Source organism: Panthera uncia, assembly GCF_023721935.1.
Source record: "Panthera uncia isolate 11264 chromosome B2 unlocalized genomic scaffold, Puncia_PCG_1.0 HiC_scaffold_24, whole genome shotgun sequence".
Taxonomy (NCBI): Eukaryota; Metazoa; Chordata; class Mammalia; order Carnivora; family Felidae; genus Panthera; species Panthera uncia.
In genome coordinates, this window is record NW_026057580.1 from 50,162,323 (window position 1) to 50,178,721 (window position 16,399).

At 40.7% G+C, this 16,399-nt stretch overlaps 1 protein-coding gene across 5 annotated transcripts in view; it reads left to right on the forward strand.

The window, feature by feature from the left end:
- Nucleotides 1-9,809: 9,809 nt before the first annotated feature.
- The window catches only part of CASP8AP2 (caspase 8 associated protein 2), a 36,246-nt gene continuing 29,656 nt past the window's right edge, over nt 9,810-16,399 (forward strand). For 4 of the 5 annotated variants that reach the window (XM_049654002.1, XM_049653998.1, XM_049654001.1 and 1 more), the window contains exon 1: nt 9,819-9,893. The gene's annotated coding sequence lies outside the window, so the exon portion shown is untranslated. Of the gene's footprint in view, nt 9,894-16,399 lie in introns of all 5 variants that reach the window. The other variant, XM_049654000.1, reaches the window with a different exon arrangement.

Below are 16,399 nucleotides of genomic sequence, written 5' to 3' on the forward strand. Positions count from 1 at the left end.
TTCATCACTTATATGTAACACCCAGTGCTCATTTCAACAAGTGTCCTCCTTAATGCCCATCACCCATTTAACCCATTCTCCACCCAACGCCTCACCAGAAACTCTCAGTTTGTTCTCTGTATTTAAGAGTCTCTTACGGTTTGTCTTCCTCTCAATTTTTGCTTCCCTTGCCTATGTTCATCTGTTTGTATCTTAAATTCCACATATGAGTGAAATCATATGGTATTTGTCTTTGACTGACTTAATTTTTAATGTTTATTCATTTCTAAATTTTTAAAAAATGTTTATTTTTGAGAGAGAGAGAGAGAGCAAGCTGGGGAGGGGTAGAGAGAGAGAGAGAGGGAGACACAGAATCTGAAGCAGGCTCCAGGCTCTGAGATTTCAGCACAGAGCCCGACACAGGGCTCAAACCCATGAACCATAAGATCATGACATGAGCCGAAGTCAGAGGCTCAACCAACTGAGCCACCCAGGTGCCCCATAATGTTTATTCATTTCTGAGAGAGAGAGAGAGAGAGAGAGAGAGAGAGAGCACTCGAGTGATCAGGGGAGGGGCAGAGAGAGGGGGTACAGAGGATCCAAAGTGGGATCTGCTGACAGCAGTGGGCCTGATGCAGGGCTCAAACTCACAAACCGCAAGATCATGACCTGAGCTGAAGTCAAACGCTCAACCGACTGAGCCACCCAGGTGCCCCAAGGCTGGTTATTTTAAACACAAGCTGTGGTAAATAATGTTAAACAGTTTTCCAAAATGGCTGCAACAATTCTCACCATCATTAGGAAAGTGTGAAAGTTTCAGTTATTCTGTTTCTTTGTTGATACTTGTTATTCTCAGACTTTTTTTCCCCCTTATAACTTAAACTATTTATTTTCTCTTTATTACATATACAGTTATGGAAAAGGATGTTGATTATATACAAGTGTCTTCATTTACAGTCGCACCATTATCATCAGTTTGTCCTTTTCTTCTTTTCTCTGTTCACTAGTACAGTCTGTAACACTATTATGTTAACTGTGATTAATAACATTCTGAGCAAACATTGTAGTCCTTAATTTCCACTGGATCCATGTATCTTTATTTTGAAAAATATGCGTCTATAAATTTTAAGATCATTTCTATGTGTCTAATTTCCCACAGTAACATAAGTTTTGTATTTATTTATTATTTTTTTGGAATTTAAAAAATTATTTATTTATTTTTTTAATTTACATCGAAGTTAGTTAGCATATAGTGCAACAATGATTTCAGGAGTAGATTCCTTAGTGCCCCTTACCCATTTAGCCCATTCTCCCTCCCACAACCCCTCCAAGCAACCCTTTGTTTGTTCTCCATATTTAAGAGTCACTTCTGTTTTGTCCCCCTCCCTGCTTTTATATTATTTTTGCTTCTCTTCCCTTATGTTTATCTGTTTTGTATTTTAAATTCCTCATATGAGTGAAGTCATATGATGTTTGTCTTTCTCTGACTGACCAATTTTGCTTAGTATAATACCCTCTAGTTCCATCCGCGTAGTTGCAAATGGCATGATTTCATTCTTTTTCATTGCCGAGTAATACTCCATTGTATATATATACCACATCTTCTTTATCCATTCATCCACCGATGGACATTTGGGGTCTTTCAATACATTGCCTATTGTTGATAACTGCTGCTATAAACATGGGGGTGCATGTGTCTCTTTGAAGCAGCATACCTGTATCTCGTGGATAAATACCTAGTAGTGCAATTGCTGGCTTGTAAGGTAGTTCTATTTTTAGTTTTTTGAGGAACCTCCATGCTTTTTTCCAGAGTGGCTGCACCAGTTTGCATTCCCATCTCAGACTTTTTTTAATTTTAGCCAGACTGGTTGGGTTGTAGAGGTATCTCATTGTTTGAATTTGCATTTCCCTGATGAGCAAGAATGTTAGTATGTCTTCAACTACTTAGTTGTCATATGGGTATACTTTTGGTGTAATTTTTTTGCCCATTAAAAAAAAATCGGGTCGTCTTTTTGTTATTGATTTATGGGTGTGAGTGTGGCTTGTTGTTTTGTTTAGTATTCTGGATTTAATTCTTTGTCAGATATATGTATTATAAATATCTTCCCATGGTTGGTAGTGAAGAAGTCTAGGACATTCCACCCCAAAATATACTGCTCTGGTATATTGATTATTTTGAGCTGTAGGGCACTTGAAAAACAGTAAATGCAGGGAGAGGCTTTCTCTGAACTCCCTTTATCTGCCTAGAGACAGATCCTCCAAAAGGAACTCAACTGTCATAAATCCCCTTCCTGGGAGTTTCATCGGTCAGGGAAGATTGACTCTTAACACAGAAGAGGAGACTAGAAGTCTACACCATACCCAGATACATTTTGTCACAAACTACCCTACTATCTACTACTAAGGGTTTATTCATCTTTCCTAAAACTCATTGACTCTCCCCTAAAAGTTTACATCCCCCTTCAACCTTCCCCTAGTAAGATGGTATACAAGATTTCATAGGGTGGCAACTGGGTGGCTCAGTCAGTTGAGTGTCCAACTCAATTCAGGTTGAGGTCAGGTCATGATATCACGGTCTGTGAGGTTGAGCCCCATGTTGGGCTCTGTGCTGACATCTCAGAACTTGGAGCCTGCTTCCGATTCTGTGTCTCCTCTCTCTCTGCCCCTCCCCTGCTTGCGCTCTGCCTGTCTCTTTCTCTCAAAAATAATAGACATTAAAAAAAATTTTCACAGCTCACTGCTTTTTTGGGTATACAGTCCCCCCCTCCCCCGTGATGACACTGTGATGCATATGATATTAAAATCAGTGAGTTTGTAATAAATAAATAAACAAATAAATCTGTATTCCTTTTATCCTGTTAATCTGCCTTTTGTCAGTTCATTTCATAGATGCAGTTATGAACCTACAAGGTAGAGCGGAAGACTTTCCTCTCTTATAGTAGCTTCCCTTTTTACTATCTTAATGATATCTGTTGAACTAAAGTTCTTAATTTTTTTAAAGTTCATTTATTTATTTTTGAGACAGAGAGAGAGTGAGAGAGAGAGAGCATGCACACAAGCAGGAGAGGGGCAGGGAGAGAGGGAGAGATAGGGAATTCCATGCAGGCTCCGCACCATTAGCACTGAGCCCAACATGAGGCTTGATCTCATGAACCTCGAGATCATGACCTGAGCCAAGATCAAGAGTTGGCCAATTAACAAACTGAGCCACCCAGGCACCCCCTAAAGTTCTTAATTTTTAGTAAAGTTCATTTTAATAATGTTTTATGGTCAGTACTTTCTTGGCGTGTTTTAAAAAAAAAATCTTTGGCTACACCAAAGTCATTAAATTATAATCCTTCTATTTTTTTCTAGAAGCTTTATGATTTAACTTTTACATTTATTTATTTATATTATTATTAAAAAATATTTTTTGTGTTTATTTTTGAGAGACAGAGAGAGAGGGGGGGGGTCGGGGGGGGGGGAGGAAGGGGCAGAGAGAGGGGGAGGCATTGAATCCAAAGCAGGCTCCAGGATCCCAGATGTCAGCACAGAGCCCAATGCAGGGCTCAAACCCATAAACCATGAGATCATGACCTGAGTTGAAATTGGATGCTCAACTGACTGAGCCACCCAGGTACCTCTATTTATTTATATTAAATGTTTATTTATTTATTTTGAGAGAGAGACATAGTAGGGGAGAGGCAGAGAGAGAGAGAGAGAGAGAGGGAGAGAGAGAGAGAGAATCTCAAGCAGGCCCTGTGTTGTTAGTGCAGAGCCCAGTGCAGTCTTGATCTCACAAATGGTGAGATCATGACCTGAGCTGATATTAAGAGTCAGTTGTTTAACCGAGTGAGCCACTCAGGTGCCCCAACTTTTACATTTAAATCTATAATCTGTCTTAAACTAATTTTTATGCATGGTGTGAAGTACAGTACAGTAAATTTTTTAACATTATTTTTTTAAGTTATTTATATGCCAAATGGAACTTGCTATCCCAAGATCAAGAGTCTCATGGTATACTGACTAAGCCATTCAGACACCCCTTTTTTAAAAATATTTTTTAAAAGTAATCCATGGTTTATTTCCATATAGATATCCAGTTGCTCTCCACCTTTATTGAAAAGACACCTTTTATTTTTATGTAAAAGAATAAATTCTTGTCCCTAGGAACTATAAAGACTATATACATGATTTGGAAATGAGACTGCACTAAACAATGACCAAAGAAGAATCGTCCACTCTATGCCTTGTCTTTGGTCTGGTCTCTCAGAAATAGAATGTTATCGGGGCGCCTGGGTGGCTCAGTCGGTTAAGCGTCCGACTTCGGCTCAGGTCATGATCTCACGGTCCGTGAGTTCGAGCCCCGCGTCGGGCTCTGTGCTGACAGCTCAGAGCCTGGAGCCTGTTTCAGATTCTGTGTCTCCCTCTCTGTGACCCTCCCCCGTTCATGCTCTGTCTCTCTCTGTCTCAAAAATAAATAAACGTTAAAAAAAAAAAAGAAATAGAATGTTATCAGTTATATTTATTGTTGCTTGTTGCCTCACATTATTTTTATCTGTATATTCACCATAGTCTACTTTCCCTTCCACATAAATTCGGGCCCTCGTTTTCACATACTGATATGCCACATCTCTGAGCCCTGGTCAGAATACTGATATTCTGTGCCATGGTGTCTTTTGACTGACATTACTCATTTGGTATGTTTCACTTTCCCCTGATTGCCACATCTCATTCATTGCTGGAGAAACTATTGTGGCTGAGTTTTTCTCTCCCACTTGGAAGACAATCCTTTATTATCTTTATCATAAATCAAGTAACCCTGTATGTGTGGTTCTGTTCCTAGACTCTCCATTCTGTTCCATTAGGCCATTCGTCTATACTTGCAGTAATGCCACATTGTCATAAATATTGTAGCTTTATAGTGAGTCTTGAAATCTGTTGTAGTAGTCAAGATTCTCCAGAGAAACAGAAACAATACAAGATGCTTATGTATAAACAAATATTTCCTATAATATCCTATTATATATATTTGACATATATGGAATTGACTCATGAACTTACAAGGTCTAGGAAGTCCCATGATCTACCACCTGGAACACAGAAGACCTGAAACACAGAAGCACTAATGGTCTAAGTTCTAGTCCCAGAGCAAGAGAAAATCAATGTTCCAGATCTAAATTGGAGTAAATTCTCTCTTCCTCCACCTGGTTGTTCTATTCAGACCTCCAATTGATTGGATGATACCCACAGTGTTGAGGGCAATCTACTTTATTTATTTATTTATTATTTATTTAAATGATTTTTTTAATGTTTATTTTTGAGAGAGAGAGAGACAGTGAAAGTGGGGAATGGGCAGAGAGAGAGGGAGACACAGAATCTGAAGCAGACTCCAGGCTCTAATCTGCCAGCACAGAGTCCAATGGGGGCTCAAACCCAAGAACCACAAGGTCATGACCTGAGAAGTTGGATGCTTAACCAGCTGAGCCACTCAGGTGCCCTATTTTTTATGAAAAAAATGTTTTTTAGATTTTTTTTTACTTTAGAGAGAGAGGGGGTGAGAGACAGAGCAGTAGTAGGGGAGGGGCAGAGAGAGAGGGAGACACAGAACTTGAAGCAGGCTCCAGGCTCCAGCCATCAGCACAGAGCCAGATGCAGAGCTCAAACTCAGGAACTCGTGAGATCATGACCTGACCCCAAGTCGGATCCTTAACCAAATGAGCCACCCAGTCCCCCTGAGGGCAATCTACTTTATTCATTCAACCATTTCAGACAGAAACATTATCACAGACATAACCAGAAAGAATATGTAACCAAACATATGGGCCTGTGACCTAGATAAGTTAACACATTAAATCAATCATCTCACTGCTCACTAACAGTGCAAGTCCTCCAACTTCTTAAAGAATGCTTGGTTAGGTGTGCCTGGATGGCTCAGTCAGTTAAACGTCTGATTCTGGATTTTGGCTCAGGTCATGATCTCATGGTTCATGAGTTTGAGCCCCACATTAATTTATTATAAAAAATAAAAATAAATAATAAATAATAAAATCTTTTAAAAAAAGAAAAAATGTTTTGTAGGGCCAGTAGGAAGCATAGTGCCTGTGGGGGAGTACCAAGCGATGAGACTTTAAAGCAGTGTCAGCAAACTACAGCCCATGGACCAAATCTTGCTCATTGACTGGTGTTGTACATTTTGGTCTATAAGCAAAGAATAGCTTTTACATTTTTAAGTGGTTGGGAATACAATCAAAAGAAGGATAATATTTTGTGACAGGTAAAAAATATAAAATTCAAATTTCAGTCTCTATAAATAAAGCTTTATTGAAACACAGTCATATTAATTTGTTTATATGTTATCTGTGGCTGCTTTCACCAAGTATCTTGGTTCCTAAAATTATTAACATATTACACACTTCTTTATCTTACAATATACATGAAATAGTTTCAAAATTACAATATTGAGACTAACAATAAAACTACTGCATAAAGTATAAGATTTCTTTGCAGTCCTTTTTGTGCTTGGAATATATCCCACTAATGATGTATAGTCAGAGCACTGTGTTCAAATATCACTTATTATTGGTTTGAGTGGTTATGTTTCTCTCGTTTACACAGTTTCATTTATTTCAATTTATTTTCAATTTTTGCATTTTTTCCTTCTGATTTGATTCAGTTTTTGAATACATGAAACACTTCTGTGATTCAAAAGCAAAAGGTTATAAAAAGGAAAACTCAGCACTTTACATAGGTGAAATATATGGTATGTGAATTATATGTCAATAAAGCTGTTATCAAAAAAAAAAGCTGTCTTTTTCCCTGAAGAATTACCCTTTTTAAAAATTTTTTTATTAAAAAAATTTTTTTTACATTTTATTTATTTTTAAGAGAGAGGGAGAGACAGAGCACAAGTGGGGGAGGGGCAGAGAGAGGGAGACACAGAATCCGAAGCAGGCTCCAGGCTCCAGGCTGTCTGCACAGAGCCCAATGCGAGGCTCGAACCCATGAACCATGAGATCAAGACCTGAGCTGAAGTCAGTTGCTTAACCCACTGAGCCACCCAGGCACCCCACCTTTTTTTTTTTTTTTTTTTTTAAGTAGGCTCCACACCCAGCTTGGAGCCTGACATGGCTCTTGAACTCACAACCCTGCGATCAACAACCCAGCTGAGATCAAGAGTCAATTGCTCAACCAACCGAGCCACCCAGGCACCCCAAATTACCCTTTTATTAAGTTCTAATTTACCCTTCAAGTGTTTTTTTTTTTTTTTACACTATTTATTTTTGAGAGAGAGAGAGAGAGAGAGAGAGCACAAGTGAGGGAGGGGCAGAGAGAGAGAGGGAGACACAGAATCCAAAGCAGGCTCCAGGCTCTGAGCTGTCAGCACAGAGCCCGACGTGGGGCTCGAACTCACAAACCGTGAGATTATGACCTGAACCAAAGTCGGACACTTAACTGATTGAGCCACCCAGGGGCTCCTACCCTTCAAGTGTTTTTTATGCAAAAACAAGCAAATGTATGTACTGCATTTCTTTCACTCATTTTTTTCTTATACAAAAGCTAGCATACCATACTGTACTTTTTCCTTCCTTAACACTATCCCTAGGAGATTACCCAATATAAGTACATATAGACATCTTCAGGAGTTGCTTGTTTTTCCTGTTGTTATTTAAGTAAGCTTTATGCCCAAGGTGGGGCTTGAACTCACTACCCCCACTACCCCAAGATCAAGAGGATCAAGAGTCACATGCTCTACTAACTAAGCCAGTTAAGTGCCGCTAGAATTTGTGTTTTTTAATATAATCTTTTTTTAATCTTTATTTATTTTTGAGAGAGAGACAGCATGTGAGCAGGGGAGGAGCAGAGAGAGAGGGAGACACACAATTGGAAGCAGGCTCCATCCAGGCTCTGAGCTGTCAGCATAGAGCCAGATGCGGGACTTCAACTCACGCACGAACTGTGAGATCATGACCTGAGTGGACTGAGCCACCCAGGCGCCCGGAATTTGCTTTTTTTTTTTTTTAAAGCAACATTTGCAATTGTGAGTTCAGACTTAATAAAACATGTAACTGTGTTATATTTCTTTGTTTTCTTAAAAAAAAAAATACCTTCAGTTGACTTCTGTTCTGTAAGTATCCCAAATTCCCAATTTGGCATTGGTTGAGGTCTTTCTGAGCAAATTCATTTTTTAAAATGTTTATTTTTGAGACACAGAGAGAGAAACAGAGAAAGAGGGAGATTTATTCCAAAGCAGCGCTGTCAGCACAGAAGCACAGAGCTCTACACGGGAAAGAGGGAGACACAGATTCCAAAGCGGAGCTATCAGCATGGAGCCCTACTCTGGACTTGAACTCATGAGCTGTGAGATCATGACCTGAGCTGAAGTCAGAGGCCTAACCAACTGAGCCACCCAGGCGCTCCTAAGCAAATATTTTTAAACCAATCACTACTTTCTAGTCAATGTAAAGTTTTTAAGAAGTACTAGTAAAATGAGAGGCTTTGTAAGTACATCAGTAATAAGGTCATTCTTCTCTGAAAGATAATTTTGGGGGAAAACTTCAGTTATTTTCGAGATATATATTTTATGTTCTCCATTAATATTTTTTGATGAATGTCATCATTATGCACCTATGCTGAAAACCAATATTCAATCAATTGCTAAATTTGATTTCATCTCCTAAATATTCTCAAATCTATCCTGTTGCCTACCATTTCCTTCAGATCCTCATTTTCTCTAGCCTGATCTCTGTGATAACATCTGAAACTTCTCCTTCTCAAGGCCAGAGGATTTTAATAATGCAAATCAGATCACCACCGCACCAAGCATAAAATCCTTCAATGCCTCATCATTTAAAGATAAATTCCAAGTTCGTTGACATATATATACATACATGTATATATGTATATATGTATGCATATATAGCCTTTCAAGTTCTGACCCGTAGCTTCCCCGCCAGCCTCATCTCACACTTCATGCTCCAGCAACAATAAACGCCTTATGGTTGCACACCCTCTACTCTTTCCGTCTCCACTACCTGGAATGCTTGCCTGTCTGACTGACTTCTCCGAAACAAAGCGATTGGGAGAGAATCTGGGAAATTGGTTTTCTCCCAGAACATATTCTGCCAAATGGAGGTCTTTCCAGAAAATTTAAAAATATACGAGTCGATATGACAGTTACAAGTTATTAAAATGGACAAACAGGAGGAAACGGTTAGAGATCAAGAGGAAGATCCCCAGATCAGGTAGCAGAGGAAGTTGTTTTGGTTTACTTCCCTTCCAATCAATGGCGTAGGCCCCGCCCCCGTAGGCTAGACCCTAGGGGCACCTCTAGTTCCTGCATGTTCTATAAGACAATTCAGGTATTCTACCCTCTAAAAAGCTCTCCTGTTCCTCCTACCCCACTTTACTTGGTATCCCCTCTTCAAAGCTCTCAACACCCTTGCCTAAATTGTTTGCCTATTATGTAGGAAAGTGTCTGAGGGCAAGGAACAGTGTTTATTCATCATTATCGAGCCAGTGTCCAGGACCACGTCTAGCACGCAGTTCATGCTCAACAGAATTTATAGAATAAAGGACCAAATAAATGACAGGGCCTTAGAGTTTACTTTCCCTTTCATTAAAGAGCTTCTCCCAGACTCCGCCCTTAACAGCTCCAAGCCCCGCCCCTTCCTGCATCAGCGTAGGCCCCGCCCCTTTCCCTTAAACTCCGCACCAGCTTACGCGAGTTTGGCGCCAATCGTGTTTTTTTTTTTCGCCCTCCTAAAGGCGGGAACTAGTTCTGTGCGCCGGGACGTGCTGTACGTCTGGTCTGATTGGCCATGGGTGCTCGGTCCCGCCTCCCCGTCCTGAGTGCGCTCTGGCATTGGTGGAGATGCCTGGGAGACCTCGGTGTCCAGAAAGGAGCCCCAGCTATCTTGGGCTGGGCAGGGCGGGTAAGTTGATGTGGGGGTCCGGTCCGCTCGGGGCTCTTGGGAATAGGCTGTATGGCAGGGTAGTGCTCCGAGCGGAAGCAAGCGGTTTTCGGGGAGCCCAGGCGTCGAAGAGAATCACGGAGTCGGGGAAGGGGGGGGCGCGCCTGATGTCCGGGGCCCTTAGGTAGCCGCGTTCCCGCCGCCCTCGGGTGCAGTTTCAGGGCTCGCATTCGCGTTCCTCTCTGGTCCCTCGAGAGGATCCAGGGGGGAATTGGGGTGAGAGCACGTAGGAACTACCCTTTCGACCGCTCCTCCCGCCCCTCCCCCCAAAACCAATCTTGTCTTGGAATGCACTTCTTGAGGCTTCCGGATGGGATTCTGGAGGAATGGGTCTTTCGTAAGTGTAAGGTGATCATTGATATTGGTTTTTTTCGCTACTCTTATACCCAGAGAAGTTATCTCCACAACGCCTAGAACCATACCTGACACATAGTTGGCCCCAACTCAGATGTTAATGTAGAATATGCAGAATCTCAGGATTTGTGCTTCAGGGATCGGGTTGGCATTGACTGATTCTTCCCTGGTCTTTCCCAGATTCCTCCCTGGTCTTTCCCATTCTCCGCAGCTATAGCTCCAAACCTCTACCCTTCCTCAGTGCCCCTCCCCCATCTCACTCAGCGCTTCTTTGATTGGAGGACAGAGACCAGAGCAAAAATTTCCCCACCCCCACCCCAATTATCTTATAGCATTTCTTCCCATTTCACAAGAGGTGGCCCCCTTTCAAAGAAAAAAATATATACTTTTCTCATGAATATTCTTGATTTTGTCATTTGGCTTTAAAGACAGTGGGAATCTAATCCCAAATATGCCATTTAACACCTGTTTGACCTTGGGGCAAGTTTCTTAATCATTTGTTATATGTTTCCTCAACTGTGAAACGGGAAAAAGAATAGTATATACTTCTCGGGATTTTGGGAAGATTTAAAATAATGTATTTGGAACATTTAAGGCCCTGGCACGTAGTGTTCAGTATATGTAGTGTTTGTTATTTTCCCTTTACATTTTCTTTGGGGGTCTTGGTGTATTAGATTTAACCTTTCCCAGGAACCTTAAAAGACACTCTCCTCCTCCCCTGGCTTTTTCCTGTTTTCCTCTATAAATGCTTACTTCATTCCTTCAATTTTTTTTTTAAGGAAAATTTCCTTTAGACTGTCTTTAAGACATTGTCCTATCACAAAAGGCTAGGTAATCCTCCTTTCATGTGCTTTGTTCCTAAAATGATTATGAGTGAGCTTTCAACTCTTTTCTTTGATCATCATGGTTTTAAACATGTAAACCTTTGCCTTTACACTGTTTAGGTGCAACACTCCTCTGTCAGTAGTCCCTCTAATTATATATTGAGGTCCTCATTTAGGGGAAAGTGAGAGCAAATGTGAATAAAACCCCTCTTTCCAAGAGATTCTGATACATAATCCTTCCTCTTTTCCCTCCTCCCTTCTATTTTAGGAGAATCACTGGCCTTTGTGATTTCAAGACAGTAATCTCAACTCTCAACTCTACCAGTTACGTTTTGTCTTTTGTGCTACATACTCCTGTTTCCTGTTGTCTATTAGACATCTTCACCTGGATGTCATACAGATAATTTATCATGTCTTCTTTGGTTCTCTATTTCAGTTAAAAGCATGACTACCTTGTTACCAAAGCTAGGAACTTTGGAGTTATTGTTAATAAATTGGGGATTTCAGTAATTCAACAAATATCTTTTTATTACCTACTAACTTGCAAGGCCCTGTCCTGAGAGCTGGTGATACAGTGGTGAACAGAACAGAGTCATTCCTGGTCTTCATGGATCTTACATTCCAGTGGGTGAGATGGACATTTCTTTAGGAATCGCACAAAAATGTAATTATAAACTGAAAAGAGGCCATATCGAGAAAGGACACAGTGGTATAAGAGTTTGTAACAGAGGGCCTGACATAGTGGAGAGAGAGAGTAGCCAGGGAAGGCTCAAACATTACTTAAGACAAAATACCAGCGAGGAGTTGAGTGATGGTAGAGCATTGAGGAAAGAGCACTCCCTGCAGAGGCCCTGTGGCGGGAGGGAACAATTGGCATGGCCGAAGAGCTGAAAGAAGGTCAGTATGATCAAGAGTAAAGACTGCCTGCTGGGAAATGGGGAAGAAGGATACAGACTATCTCTGGAATTGTGGGCAGAGGCCAGGTCTCCCTAGACTTTGCAAGCAGAGTTGTGACAAAATTTTTAAATCTAAAATCAGCAGGAAGCACTGAAGGGTTTTAAGTAGAGGAGGGAACATGATCAGATTTGCATTTTGAAAAGATAACTCAGGCTCTGGTTTTGAAGTGGTCAAGATTGGACATTCGAATACACTTTCCATTAAATCTTTTGATTCTGTCACAGAAATCTCAGATCTGCTTCTTATTTCCACTACTGATGGCTTCGTCACCCCTCATTGTCTCCTGCACTGTTTTCATAGTCTTTATCTTTTGGTACTAATATTTTCAATACTTTTCTTGCTAGAGTTAAATTCCTGGAATGCAGATTTGATCATGATAGTCTCTTGCTTTAAAAACCTTCAGTGGTTTCTCTCATTCTCTACTGGATGAAGTCCAAGTATCTTAATCGTGTAATATATCACCTGACTTCTAAAACCTCATTTCTCTCTTGCCATTTGCAACTCTGTGGATGGAACTAGAGGGTATTATGCTAAGTGAAATTAGTCAGAGAAAGACAAATATACGACTTCACTCATATGAGGACTTTAAGATACAAAACAGATGAACATAAGGGAAGGGAAGCAAGAATAATATAAAAACAAGGAGGGAGACAAAACATAAGAGACTCTTTTTATTATTTTTTTAATGTTTATTTATTATTGAGAGACAGAGACAGACAGAGTGAGCAGGGGAGGGGCAGAGAGAGAGGGAGACACAGAATCTGAAGCAGGCTCCAGGCCCCAGCTGTCAGCACAGAGCCTGATGCGGGTCTTGAACCCATGAACTGTGAGATCATGACCTGAGCCGAAGTTGATGCTTATGCTTAACTGACTGAGCCACTCAGGCGCCCCTAAGAGACTCTTAAATATGGTGAACAAACAAAGGGTTGCTGGAGGGGTTGTGGGAGGGGGGGATGGGATAAATGGGTAAGGGGCGTTAATGAATCTACTCCTGAAATCATTGTTACATTATATGCTAACTTGGATGTAAATAAAAAAATAAATTATTAAACCCCTCATTTCTCAAATTCTAATCTGTAGGTATTCACACCCATACTTCCTTGTGAGCTCATAGATGTAGTGGGGAGATGGTATAGGAATTGTGTTTGCAAACAGGAACCCAGTTTCACTGAACCTTGGGATTTTGGAAACCTTGGGATAGTGAATGATGGAGCTAGAAAGGTAGGCATTAGTGTGTATCATGGTAAGGCGTTTGGGCTTTATTCAGTAGACATTGGGAAGTAATGGAAAGTTTTTGAGCAAGAAGTGATAATGAGCAGGATTGCTTCTGAAAAACGAATCCAGCAATTGTGTGTGGCATATATTTGGAGAGAGGAGATAATTAGATAGGTATAGTGGAGCCTGAAATAAAATTCAGAAGGAAAGAACGAGGATAAATGGGAGAAACATTGTGGACTTGTATCAGAAGGCTGTTAGGGAATGCTAGTGCCAGTGAAAGAAGTAGAGATGTCAGGAGGCGACAGATGTTGATCTCTTTTGGTTTCGGTCTTGGTGAATTGGGACTTACAGGAATGTGTTTATTACCTTTAGCATCTTATTGCTGACTGTTGGTTTGTGTTTTAGTACAAACAGTTCCTAATTTTCCAGCACTGTGAGGTGGCAGCAGAGGGGTCTATAAATCTGATCTGGTACCCCTACTTTTTGTGGCAGTATTTACTCTTTATCACTTACCCCCTTGTGTTTGTTCATCAAGTGTTTAACACAACGTAATAAATTTTGCTTTTCAGGTATAGAAAATAAGATACTGATGTCCAGGAGTTCATTGCCTTAGTACAACATTCAAAAGCATTTTTATAAGAGCCCAATAGCATTTAGAGCTAGTTAGGTGTTATTGAAATGGTAATAACCACAGCTCTGTGAAATCCTTTCTGTGAGCTTCTCATGGCAAATGAGATTGTAAGATAATATGTGTTAAGACACTAAGTTTGTGGTAAGTTGTTAGAGCAGCAATAGGAGACTAATGTACTCAGTCACACTATGCATATTTTATGTACTCAGTAGTCACATGTGGTTAGTGTTATATTGGACAGCTCAGATATAGGACATTTCTGTCATTATAGAAAGTTCTATTGGACAGCACTAGTCTAAAAAAGGTAGTTCTTAGGGCATCTGGCTGGCTCAGTCGGTGGAGCATGTGATTTGTGGTCTTGGGGGTTGTTAAGTTCAAGCCCCACATTGGGTGTAGAGATTAGTTAAAAATAAAATCTTTAAAAAATAAAAATTAAAAAATTAAAAAGGTAGTTCTCAAAGTGTAGTCCTTGAACTAGCAGCATGACCTGAGAACTTTTTAGACTTGCAGATATTCATGTCTCACTCTAGACCTACAGAATCAAAAACTGGGGTAATGGGACTCATCAGTCTTGTGTTCTAACTCCTTCAGGTTAGAAGTCTAAAAACATGCTGAAGTCTAAAAACAACTTTTTTTCTTTTCTTTCCCTTTCTTCCTTTCTTCCGTTCTTTCTCTTCCCTGCCCTGCCCTGCCCTGCCCTGCCTGGCCCTGGCCCTGGCCCTGCGAGTGAACAGAGAAGGGGCAGAGAAAGAAGAGAGAGGGTGCCCTGGCCTGCCCTGCCCTGGCACTGCCCTGTGAGTGAACAGAGAAGGGGCAGAGAAAGAAGAGAGAGGGAGGATTCCAAGCAGGCTCCGCACTGTTAGTGCGGAGCCTGATGCAAAGCTTGAACCCACGAACCCTGACATCGTGACCTGAGCCAAAACCAAAAGTTGTATGCTTAACTGAGCTACCCAGGTGCCTCTAACAACAACTTTAGAAAGCAAATGATTGCAATGGAGGTAGCTAAATGTAATGATGTATTTAGTATGTCAGTACAATAAGGGAATGAGGGTTGACTATGTCTCCAGAAAAGGGGGTTCTCTTTTATGGTAGCTGGGTTGGGGAGAGGATGAGCAGACCAGGCAGGGCAATAGAATGAGCAAGAGATTGTGGAGTTGAGGTTCATGGCATAATTCAGGAACTGCAAGTGCAGACATTTCTGCTTTAATGTATGCATTTTTGAAAAACCTTTAGTTCTGTAACTCACTAAAACAGGGTTTATGGGAAAAATAGGGGCAGAATACTCAAAATCTGTCTACTCATGTTACTAGAGCACCAACAGGAACAATAACAATTTTAATTAAAATGTTGGCATAGTTAATGCAAGTAATTCCTAATGAATATCTCAGTCAGTATAGATTTTTTCTCAAGAAAGAAGAAAGATGAAATAGGCTGATGGAAGGAGGAAAAGGAAGAATTGAAGCTGTTGATTTGTGGAGACAAGAACAGAGGGACATAAACACAGGTTGCAGGTTTGATGTGAATACTGTGATGGCAGACTGGATGGCTTTGGCTTATTGCCTGGTATTTGGGTTATTTCTACCCTGACAAAGATTGAGGAAAATCATGCTTACACCCTTGCAAGACAGAGCCTGTTACTGTACTGAGACAAGAGGAAGAAAGGAGAGTGATGGGTACCTAGAGTAAGGGCATCAGTGTAGGACTAGATTCCTTCAAGAGTTGCTGCATTTAGCTGCTGTTAATGGTGCAAAACTGTAATGATCTGGGAAGAACCCTGTGTGAACCAGTATAGTTTCTGCATTACACTAACATCATTTCTCTATTTCTCAATAACGTGTGTGCTGCCTCGCATTATAGAAACATGCTTTGGTAGGGGCACCTGGGTGGCTCAGTTGGTTAAGTGTCCGACTTGATTTCAGCTCAGAGCATGATCCCACGGTTCATGAATTTGAGCCCTGTGTCAAGCTCTGTGCTGACAGCATGGAGCTGGAGCCTACTTGGGGTTCTGTCTCCCCGCCTCTCCCCCTCCCCCTCTCCCCGTTCTCTCTCAAAATAAATAAATAAATAAGCATTAAAAAGAATAGAAATATGCTGTGGTAGTACAGAATATCTCATGTGGCTGAATAGGGTAGGTTAGAGTAGCAGTGTGAGAAAAGTAGTGATATTTCTGGAAAGGCCTTGTAGTTCTGTGCTAGGGAAGCTTAATTCAATAATGTTGCTTTGGGTGGTTCTTAAAGGCTTTTTGACCTGGGAGTGAAACAGGTTACAAGTCAACAGATTTTGGCTTTAGTGTGGAAAGTGGTAGAAGGAAAAAGGTGTTGGTAGTATGGAAACTAGTTAGGAGACTTTGTAATAATTTAAATGAGTAATAATTATATTGAAAACTGGAATGACTGAGTGGAAAGGAGATGTTAAATTTGAGAGATTTAAAAATAAAATCACTAAGAATTTGTGATCACTTGAAAGTGAGTGTGGATGTAAGG